Source organism: Thermobia domestica, chromosome 4, assembly GCF_964235325.1.
Source record: "Thermobia domestica chromosome 4, izTheDome1.hap1.1, whole genome shotgun sequence".
In the NCBI taxonomy this organism is placed as follows: Eukaryota; Metazoa; Arthropoda; class Insecta; order Zygentoma; family Lepismatidae; genus Thermobia; species Thermobia domestica.
In genome coordinates, this window is record NC_137457.1 from 283,788,457 (window position 1) to 283,800,984 (window position 12,528).

Here is a 12,528-nt window from a genome sequence, read left to right on the forward strand (position 1 = left end):
TTGTCTCTAGGTGGTTATAGAGTCGAAGATGATAACTCACCGGTGTATTTATTTGATAGATCTTATGATGTAGAACAAAATGAAGAGCTTTTAATTGTAGAAGATAAAGATGTCTTAATAGAAAAATTATTGGCTGATGTTAATATAGACATAGAAAATAAAAGTAGGTTAGAGCAGGTCTTAAGGAGGAATAAGGAAGTGTTTTCCTTTAGGCCAGGGACAACACATTTAATTGAACATAGAATTTTATTAAAAGAAGATAAGCCTTTTTATTCTAAATTAAGACATTTGTCGGATGATAAGAAGCAAATTATGGAAAAATTGCTAATGGAAATGGAGGAAGCAGGTCAAATAGAAAAAATCATCTTCAAACTATATTAGCGCTCCAATTTTACACCATAAATCTAATAGGACTGGATGCGAGAAAAATTAACGAGATTTCGAATAGGGAAAGCTTTATGTTGCCTAGTATTACAGAGTCATTAGCTGAGTTGGGTAGGGAGAAGTTTTATGGAAAGTTGGATCTTTTATATTCGTATAGTGAAGTTCCGGTCCATAAGGATAGCCAGAAATATACCACGTTTATTACCCATAAGGGACTGTACTTCTTCAAAAAATCGTGTTACGGTTTGTCCGGAATGCCAGCTACCCTTGTGAAATTAATGCAAAATATCCTCAAAGAATTATATTTTACTAAGGTGATTGTTTTTTTTTTTTTTTTTGATGACCTGGTGTTTTCGGAGGATAGCCCAGAAGAATTATTGGATGTTTTAGATTTAACCTTGGAACGTATGGGAGAGGCAAGTCTAACTTTAAGTCCGGAAAAGTGTGAATGTCTTAAGACGGAAATAGAATTCTTGGGATTCCGTATTACTAATGGGTGCGTGAGATGTACTGAAGAGAAATTGAGATTGGCGAATCAATTTCAACCTCCCAAAAATTTAAAGGGACTTCAAAAGCTTTTAGGGTTCTTTATTTTTTTCGATTTAGAATTAGACATGTCTTCTATCATTGCCCTCACTAACCTTTTGAAAAGAAGAGTTAAATTTAAATGGGGAGAGGAAGAGAATAAAGCTCTGGAGAGACTTAAGACTGTTTTAGCAGAGGACCCCGACTTGTTAGTTCCAAATTTACACAATTACTTCCACATATATATAGATGGATCGTCGTTAAGCTCGGACTACGCTCTGTCAGAAAAACGAGGTAGGAGAGATGAGGATTATTGCATATGGGAGTAGGAAACTGAATAACGTTCAAAGGAAATACTCTTCAAGCTACCTTGAATTGCTGGCGATACATCTTTTGAAAAGTTCGAAGTGTATTTAGCATACACGAAGAGTGTTCATGTTTATTCAGATCATAGGGCAATTATGTACTCCCATGCGCAAAAAATATTGCGCGTATACTGTAACTCACAATTTTTCGCAATTATTTCATTTTCCATATGTTTATTGGTAAAATTCAGTTATTAGTACGTGGAGATAATAGAAAGCAATCCATCTAAGGAGATATTTCCAAAAAATATAATAAAATAATAAAAATATAAGCAAAAAACAAAATTATGTTCGGTTTTGTGTATACTGGCAATAATGTTTTCGAGGGAATTTTTGGAGTAGCACAGCACGATTGCAGAGGGAATAACAAGATTAGTAGGAGAAGAATTGAATGAAGGAACTGGAAATTGGAGTAAAATATTGCATTTATTGGCTTAAATCTAGGGTGTAAATTGTCTGCCAAATATAAATTAGCTTCTGTAAGCAAGATGTTATAAGGAAATATATAAACAAAGTGAAAAACTGTTGTCTTAAGTTCGGAAGTGACATGCTCTATAGCCATGAGCATTTATTTCTTAAGAAAAAGATAGGCAACAAAAGAAAATCTGTGTGGTCAAGTGGGTAGAGTGACGGACTAGTAATTCTTATACTTTTTTGACACCAGATCGAATCCCATCCGGTCCTGTTCAATTTTTTTTCTTTACAAAACATTGTAGAAAGTGTATAATTTTTATGTTAATAAGAAACGAAATAATATAATAATGAAATAACTTTTTGTTTTTCTGATGACGTATTTATTCAGAATTAGCTTACTATTTATTACTAATAGCGATTGTTTTTAGTTTATGGTATGGTATGCTTAACCGTTCCCTCTCCGTTTTTACACAGCTTCAACTCACTGCGAGTGTCTGTGAGTCAGGACCTGGAAAAAACAAAACAAGAGCAACCTGCAGCTTTACACACAGCGTGAGGAACACAGTCACAGCGATAGCTCGTTGTCATGAAGAGAAAAAAACTGTTCTAGTGTTTCTGTGTGTGTGTTTCTTTGACTCTCTCTTTCTCCTTTGGTTTCATATCCACAAGAACAGCAAATGCAAGTCTGTGTGAAAAAAAATCAAGAGTGCTTTCTTTAAACAAAACTAAATTTTACAGCTCTCTTTGTGAGGAACGCGAAAGCTTCCAAAAGATGCCATGAATATTAACTATAATCGTATCGAACTATACAGTAGCGTGAAAAACTGATAATAAAATGATGTAACATGCATAAGCTTTTTTTCCTAGAGTAACCACACATTAAACATAACAAATTAAATTTTTGGGATTACAAATTATCACATTACGTGTCGGTGTAGGCCTATTCGTTTTCACATTCGAGCGACGAAAGAAGAAAGTGTGGTAATAGTTATGAAAACCGAATACCAGATTTCAATAAATTCAAGTTACATGGCTCCTACATATCGAAAAAAAAAATGATTTTTCGATGTCTGTCCATGTATTTGTCTCTCGGTTCGTCACGCTTTTACACGCACTCAAATAGAGGCCATACTGTTCAACGTATCTGCACCGAATTCTAGACATAACGTTTTAATAACATAATATCTTTCGAATTTTATGTCCTTCGACACCTAAAAGCAATGTTAATTTACTGAAGGATTAAAATTTAAAATAATTCAATTTTCTCAAATAAAAAAAAGCTGTGACGATTTTATTTACTTTTGATAAATATATATTTTATTAACAAATCTCCACCACATATGAATAATTTTTCTAAAAAAATATATATGGTGTAATTTACTGTATGGTATGCGTTCTTTTTGCACAATTTTCTCAACCACATTTCATAAATAAACATATCATTAATTACCTAACAATATGACAACTCGTTGGAAGGAGTAGCTTAATCTTAGGGTGAGCTTTCCCCAGATGGTTTTCCCATTAACGCCTCAGGCAATTTTCTTCATATTTCGTAAAGAAATATTTCATTAATAAACTAACATAGAGCATAAATAGTTTATTCCGATAACATACAGAAGAAGTGGTTTTCTCAAGGGTTGATTTTTTTGGACAATTGTCTCAGTAATAACTGAGACAAATTTGTTCTAATTTCAGTAAAAATATTTTCTGTAATAATCTTACAATATGGTATAACTCGCTTGTTCCGAAAAGAAAAATCCAAAAAAAAAATAGTTTACTTTGACAGTGAAATTTTTCCCGACGATTTGCTTAAAAATTACTCGATATACTGTCAAAATTACAGATAGAAGAGTTTACCTTTGGGGGTAAGCTTTTCCCGATGACCTTCCTAAAAACAACTCAGGATATGTTTGTTGTTCATATTTTATAAATACGTGTTACATAAATAACCTAGCTATATGGTATAATTCCCTCATCCGGAAAATCTAGAAATGGCATATTACTTTTGACAGTAAGTTTTACCCTGCGATTTTCTCAAGAACGACTCAGGCGATTGTCTTCGTATTTCATAAATAAATGTTTTATGAAAACACTAACAATATAGCATAGCTCGTTTGTACTGAAAAGATTCACAAGGGATAATTTATTCTTGGGGGTGATTTTTTGCATAATTTTCTCAGAAATTACTCAGACGCTTTTGCTTATAGTTCACATACAATTATATCCTTTATAATTCTAATATATGGATCAAGTTATTTCTAACGGAAATATGACCAATGGGTACTTTACTTTTGGGCCTGAAGTTTCTTCTAGCAAAGTTTTCCAAAACATTATTTTATTCGCAATTTCCCAAATAAAAGTTTCAATAACAGTTGCAGCCTAACATAAGTCACTGTAAAAAATTCGAGCGAGAAAGTACAGTGCGTTTACTCCGTACCCTCTCTTAAATATATTTTTAAATGTTACACCTAATCACAATTTTCCGAACAAAATCGAAACTTCTTTTTAAATGTGCCTTGTTGTGGTCAAATGGTTCATGTGCATTGGATCTGGATTAGATTTCCAGTGAGAGCTAGTGTATCTTCATCCAAGAGATGCGACACGTCGGTGCAAAGAAGAAAGTGTTTAAATAAGCCTAACCAAGCTAATCAACAAAAGAAATAATACAATGTTACGAAATTATCGTAGAAACGTTGTTAATATTACGTAGGTTCGACTGGAATGTCCAAACAATTGTCAATTCCAAAGGTCTTTGTTTTCGTCCGGCGGGAGCTCATGTGGTTCGGATTTCACGTTAATCAGTAGGTCCACGTCTCATATAGCCTCGCTGCTGAAAGGGACGATAAATTCAAAATCACATCACACATCTTTGTTTTCGCCTTTGTTTTAGCTCATAAATGTCTCTGTTCATAAGCTCCTTAGTGGTTAGCGTACGCGCCTTTGGCGTGGAAGACCCGGCTTCGATTCCCGGCCAGAGCTCACGTGGTTCGGAGTCCACGTTAATCAGTAGGCCGACGTCTCATATAGCTTCGTTGCTGAACGTGACGTTAAACTCAAACTCAATGTCTTTGTTCATAAATGTCTTTGTCTATGGTTTTGCATATACGTGGCATGGACATTAAATTTTGATTTCTACGCCATATGTATCTAATTACATACACACCTATAGAACGAACACAACAAACTTGGAATATCTACATTGTTTGCGTATGGAAAATAATCACGCTCTACTGTACAGGACAGCCGTGTGTATGGAATTCCATACACATGGCAATCAACGTATTAAGAAATGTATAATAATAAGAATTATTATTATTATTATTACTATTAATAATAATAATAATAATAATAATAATAATAATAATAATAATAATAATAATAATAATAAACAGAAAACGATACGATCACTTACATAATTGATAAATATAAGTTAACATTTAATAAGCATATAACTGCAATGGAATTAAGTTGTTTCTCTCTGTCCCTGAACGCTACAGCCCTTATTGTTCTAAGGCGTAGAAGAGAACTTGTGGCACCCACGATTTGGGGCGGTGTGTGGTCACAACTTGGTATCCCTTTGTTGTTAGTCCTAGCTTTCTAAACGGATGCAGTTATTACCGGTAGAATATACAAGCAACTAGGCTTTTGTATTACTATTAAAGTAAATAATTACACTCATTCCTTCAATGTGATACTTGTGGTTGCTTAACCGTATACAGACAGCTGATCCATGGAAAAATCGTTAATAATAATAATAATAATAATAATAATAATAATAATAATAATAATAAATAACAGGAACTCGACAAATATTCTTGCAAATAATAGGAAAAAGTTTGCGTCACACTGTTCACTTTGCTGGACACACCAGTGTGGCGCGTTATACCGATTGTGGCACACTGGAGTATAGGGTATGTTTTTTTTTTTTTTTTTTTTTCAACTATTCCAACTGCTTCAATTGAAATGGATCTATAATAATAAGAGAATGAATTTAGTCTTCTTACCCTTCAATTTAGAAATAAGGTTCGCGAGAATTTCATAAAAAAATAATATACTCAGAATTGTATATAGTAGTTTGTTTTATTCGAAATTACATACTTCCTGCAACTGTTTTTTGATTGAAATGATTTGAAACGAAATTTTTAAGTTTTACGTCCCACGATTATGCCGGATAGGCTAAAGGAGACAGTGATGATAAGAAAAGAATGAAATGGTGGAATGAAAAAAGTGGGATAAAACGGGAGAACCTCGAGAAAACCCACGCACACAGTGTTTGTCCAGCACAAGGTTCACTTGGCGCGAGCATAGATCGAACCAAGGACTCCATGCACCAAAGGTGAACGCTCTACCACTGAAACACCGTGGTCTCTGAAATTACTTATGGAACTACCGAGAACTATGCTGTAATATTTGAATGTGTTCCAAGTTTACAATAATTAGTTTAGTTAAATTCATTATTAACAATTAAATAATTGCATTCATTATTAACAGTTAAATGCTGCTGATGCAAAGACTTAAATCTAGCGATACCGCGAGCGTAAGTATTAAACAGAGGGATTTTAAAGAGCCCCCTGAGCTGGGGGCCCTGGGCTCCATTGGCTCCGCCCTTAATCCGCTAATGCCTATAGATTATAAATTAAAGGGGACGGGCCAGGTCCGTTCTAAAAATTCCGGCTCGTGACGACCTCTAGCTCCTGTGTATATGCTATCTGAAAATACAGTAGAGTTTCGCTTATCCGACATAAAACAGGCAGGCAGAACGCCGGATAATATGGATGTGTTAAGGAAAGACCTATAAAAAGACAAACTATGATATAATTTTACACATTACGCATATAATTATCATCTTTGCAAGAAACAAATATAATGCATTGACTCAGTAACGTATCCAGCGTGAGGTCCTGGAAGCTGTCCCTTACCAAACCTCAAGCACTTTTTTAATAAACCTACTTTTTCCCTTTTGAGGGTTTTTTTTTTATGTCAGATTACTTTGAGTCAGTGTCCAAACTGTGGACAATGCGTTGTTGTTATAATTCTAACAAGTAACACTTCCCAAGTGTAATACTCCGATTTTGATAAAATTTGGCAGGTAGATACTATACATAAAATAAACAAATAAGTGCTTTTTTATATTTATTTTTTTTGGCTGAAAAACGGTTTTAGGGGGCAAAAGCCCTCACCCAAAATTTGAAAGCTGACGCTCGAAAGGCAAAAACAAGTGGACCAAAGTGAACGAAATTGTGAACAGATATTGCGGACATAAAATTAGGGAATACGTGTTTTGTATTTTCCTGGAAAAAACGGTTAGGTGGGGCACAGATCCCTCCAAACCTTTGATCATGAAATATCAAAAGTGCTAATAACAGTATGTCAGAAGTGCCTAAATTTACATGAAGAATTGGAACAAAACTTTGTGTTAGGACAATAAGCAAAAAATAAACAACTTCGGCTTTTTTATTTCCTGCGAAAAAACGGTTTTAGAGGACAAAAGGTCCCCCCCCCCATGAATTTTGAAATTTGACGCAAGAAAGGCAAGAAAAAATGTACCGAACTGAATGAAATTGTTCACAAATGTTGTAGAGGTAAGATGAGGAAATACGTGCTTCGTATTTTCCTGAAAAGAGAAAAAAACCTTTTGAGTGGACCGAGGCGTTGAGTGTCGGAAGGATTGGACCGAAGCGAATGAAATTGTCTGTAAATATTGGATATGAAAAATAAAGCCTCTCGTGTTTCACAAGTGTCTCCATCAGATTTCTTCAAATTTGGCAGATCAACAACAAGCACAAACAGTATAGCGTATTTTGTAGTATTTCACGAGGCAACTTTAACCCTTACAATGTTTTTCCGCATAAACAAAAACACGTGCCGATTAATTTCCTGTTTGCTGTTGATGTGCCAAAATTGATAGGGACATTTTTAAAACACGAAAGTTCTTATTTTACATACAGTCTATACAATATCTACACACAATTTCATTTGCTTCGGTCCACTCCTTCCTGCACTTTTTTTTTTTTTTTTTTTTTTTGGAGGGGCTCTAGGCCTCAACACTGTTTTTTCATACAAATTAAAATGCATTTCATTTATTGTTTTGCAAATTGTCCTATACGAAGTTTCGTTGCAATTCTCCATACTCTTTAGGAACTTCTGACGTATACATACTTATTTGCACTTTTGATATTTCCTAATCAACAGCTTAGAAGGTCCGTGTCCCACTCAATCGCTTTTTTCCAGGAAAATACGAAACACAATTACCTCAATTTACGTCTAGAATATCTGTGCACGATTTCAAAATTTTGGGTGGGGAATTCTGCCCCCTAAAACCAATTTTTCGCAGAAAATAAACCCGTTTTTTTTTTTTTTTTTTTTTTTTTTTTGCGTATTGGCCCTACAAAATGTGTCGTTCCAATTCTTCATGTCCTTTAAGCACTTCTGACATACTGTTATTAGCACTTTTGATATTTCACGAACAAAGTTTTGGAGGGGTCTGTGTCCCACCGAAACGTTTTTCTTTTTTTTCAGGAAAATACGGAACCCATATTCCCTCATTTTTCGTCTACAATATCTCTGCACAATTTCATTCATTTCGGTTCACTTCTTCTTGCCTTTCGGGCGTCAACTTTCATCATTTTGGATGGGGGATTTTGTACCCTAAAACAGGCATTCGTTTAGTTTTTGCGTATTATCCATACACAAAGTGTCATCGGAATTCTTCGTCCTTTACACACATCATTCATATTGTCACTAGCACTTTTGATATTTCATGATCAAAGGTTTGGAGGGGTCTGCGTCCCACCTAACCGTTTTTTCCAGGAAAATACAAAACACGTATTCCTTCATTTTACGTCTGCCATATCTGTGCACAATTTCGTACACTTTGGTTCACTTGTTTTTGTCTTTCGGTTGTCAACTTTCAAAATTTTGGATGAGTGCTTTTGCCCCCGTAAAACAGTTTTACCGCAGAAAATAAAAAACATGTATTCGTTTATTTTATGTGTAGTATCTGCCTGTCAAATTTTATCAAAATCGGAGTGTTACACTTGGGAAGTGTTACTTGTAAGAATATACCGTAATGCCATTGATACCAGATGGAATTAAAGAACACTTTTAAATGGGATTACAATTTCGTTTCCGGTCTGTTTATAACATTACTGTATTAGAACGATACACTCATTGCCATTTGCTATTTTTGTTATGTGATATACGTAGCAGACAGTTTTCCTTACATGTCTCTAGCAAATATTTTTTGATTTCATGTGAGTTAGAATTAAGGTTGACCGGTTCATAAATGACAAGTAAGAAACGTTTAAGAGAAATACAGAACTGTTGCATTATTATTATTATTATTATTATTATTATTATTATTATTATTATTATTATTATTATTATTATTATTATTATTGATATTTTTGAAACATTAGAATTACGTGCTTACGAGGATTCGTGTTGGGGCCCCTCCGAAAAGAAAAGCTGGATATGTGCCTGCACTGAATGATAGACGTATGAGTCAAGGTATAGACGAGCGTGCTAGGCGATCGAGTCCGGAGCATCAAAAACAGACTAAGACCACAACTTGCAGTTCTTCTTGACGATTGATGCTGCTTTTTACCTGCTATGATATGTCGGATAATAATGTGAAATAAACGAAGGTCAAGACCATGGCGTATTGGTGTTTCATGCACCTAAACCTGTAAAATATTTGTGCCGAAAACATCTTTCACTCACTAGCTAAATTTGAGGGTATGATCGCCCATCTTGTCTTATAAAGTATAGTCTTATAAAGAATATATATAGCATAATAAAAACCTTAAGACCAAATTCAATGATTTTCTATAGTTTTCTTTTTTAATAACGGGAACCTTGTTTATTTCATCACGATAAATCACGTTTGATACTAAGATGTCTGTTTCTGACTATATATATTTTTCATACTTTATTAGAGACATTTTTTATTCAAGAAAAGAGGATGATAAAGGAAGCTATAAAACACCATAAACTGAAAGCAATCGGTATTACTAATAGTACACTAATTCTAAATAAATACGTCGTCAGAAAAACAAAAAGTTATTTCCTAATTGTATTGTTTCAGTTTTATTAACATAAAAATTATACACTTTCTACAATGTTTTGTAAAGAAAAAAAAAATGAACAGGACCGGATGGGATTCGATCTGGTGTCAAAACAGTATGAGAATTACTAGTCCGTCACTCTACCCACTTGACCACACAGATTTTCTTTTGTTGCCTATCTTTTTCTTAAGAAATAAATGCTCATGGCTATAGAGCATGTCACTTCCAAACTTAAGACAACAGTTTTTCTCTTTGTTTATATATTTCCTTATAACATCTTGCTTACAGAAGCTAATTTATATTTGGCAGACAATTTACACCCTAGATTTAAGCCAATAAATGCAATATTTTACTCCAATTTCCAGTTCCTTCATTCAATTCTTCTCCTACTAATCTTGTTATTCCCTCTGCAATCGTGCTGTGCTACTCCAAAAATTCCCTCGAAAACATTATTGCCAGTATACATAAAACCGAACATAATTTTGTTTTTTTGCTTATATTTTTATTATTTTATTATATTTTTTGGAAATATCTCCTTAGATGGATTGCTTTCTATTATCTCCACTTACTAATAACTAAATTTTACCCGTAAACATATGGAAAATGAAATAATTGCGAAAAATCGTGAGTTACAGTATACGCGCAATTTTTTTTTGCGCATGGGAGTACCTGTTGAAGGCTAAGAACTTGCATGCTATGATTCACCGATGAGTCACCAGAATATCACGTTTTCCGGCGATTATTCATTTTATTTAAGGGAAGAAGCAAGCGGTCGATTTACCAAGGAGGATAGATTCGAATCATACGGAAGGGGAGGACTTTATCGGTTCAAGAGAGGCTGAAGAAGCCCTCCCAATAAATGCTCCTGATACAGGATTTATTAAGATTGATATGGGGGAAGATGGGTTGGTGGAGCTAAGTGAGCTTCCAACTCCTGACCTTATGTTAATAGATACTAGATACTGTTAGTTACAAAAGAATCAAGGAAGACAAAGGATGAAGAAATTGAAACAAGAAACTTCTCTTGCGTCAGAAACAAAGGAAATTAAGATAAGTAAGGTAGAAAATAAGAAATTGTTATCGAATCTACCTTTCTGGGAGGAAATAAAAGAAAAGGAAGAAGAGGAAACCAATCTGGAGGTAGAGATATCAAATCTGAGAAACCCAAAATGTTGGTTAAGAAGACAGTTGGAAGATAGCTTTCTTAAAAAATTAATATAATATAAGAAGAGCCAAAGGAAAGGAGTTAGAAAAAAGAAAAGGATGAAATTAAAGAATTTCGACGGATTAACTTTCTTTTCCTCAATTGGAATTTTGATGCGTAGAACTTGAGTTCAAGGCCAAGAAGAAAATGTCATATGGGTTCCGGATTCCATCAAAGCTACTTTATGCTACGCAGCTCGTATTATCCCAGAATCGGGACATCCTTCCTTCGAAGAAACGCAGGGGAAACTTCGTAGCGAGTACCATTGGCGCAACATGAGGAATAATATATATATGTTCACTAGGGCGTGTACTCCTTGTAGGGTTTTTAAGGTGAACCTTAACACAAAGATGGGAGAAATGCAATGCACAGTGTGCCGCCGGCCTAACGCAAAACTGTATATTGACAATTTAGGCCCTATTGCGACCAGTAAAACAGGAGGATACAGATTTTGTTTGGTTATGATAGATTCGTTCACTAGATACGTGAAACTTTATCCTATCAGGAAGCTAACCACGAATATCATGATTAAATCTTTACTTAGTTTTTTCTTTGAGTACGGTTTTTACTCGTATATTCTGAGTGATAATCCTGGAATATTCACAAGCAAAATGTGGAAGGTAAGGATGGAATCCTAAAGGTCAAGTACGGTTACATTAGCGCTTACAGAGCGAAGGCAAATAAGAGCGAAAACTTCATAAAACATGTCAAACAATTGCGTGGAATGTATTCGAAGAGGCATGAGGACTGGGAGGATAAGGTAAAAGTGATAGAATATGCCTTGAACACCAGAAGATGTAATATGATGGGATATTCGACGTATCACCTTCAATTCGGAAGACCGGAGGAGCATAGATTTTTGGAAAAATCGAGGAAGAGGAAGAAAGAGAAAAGGATGATGAGAAATTGTATTCCAATTACGTCGCAAAACTGCAGACTGAAATTGAGACGGTTTACAAAAGGGCGAGGTCTCCAAGAGAAGAAACACATGGAATACAAGAAGCAATACGATGTAGCGCCCCAGAGGGCCCTAATCCCTGGCAGCCTACGGCTAAGTTGAACGCTCAGTGCCGGAGCACCGAGTTAATAACTGTAAAAACAGGGTCGCCACCTGTGAACTGCTCAGAACACAGGAAAGAAGTAAACAAACACCAAAAGGGATGAACTTGCGTTTAAACGATCTAAAGAAAGAGACATAACACAATAATACAACGGTTAACGAATCCAACATGTGCGAGACTGCACTCTGTACACTCTACGAGTGCACGGAGAACAGCCCTTTCCTTGTGTAGTGATTTCCTTACCTATAAGTGATCCAAGAAAACTCAGCCGCTAAAAGGAACCTGTGAAGTTTAGTTTTATGGAATATAACACTTGGGATTATATGGGTGGTAACATTTTATTTGCCAAGTATATTCTCACAATTAAGATTATTCATTATTCATTGTACACAGACAAGTGGAATAACGTGGTTCACTAAAAGTGAGACTGGAATACGTTAATGAACTTTCTGTGACATTTCAACTTATACAGTTACATTACTAAGTAGAATTATACTGGATGCAACAAA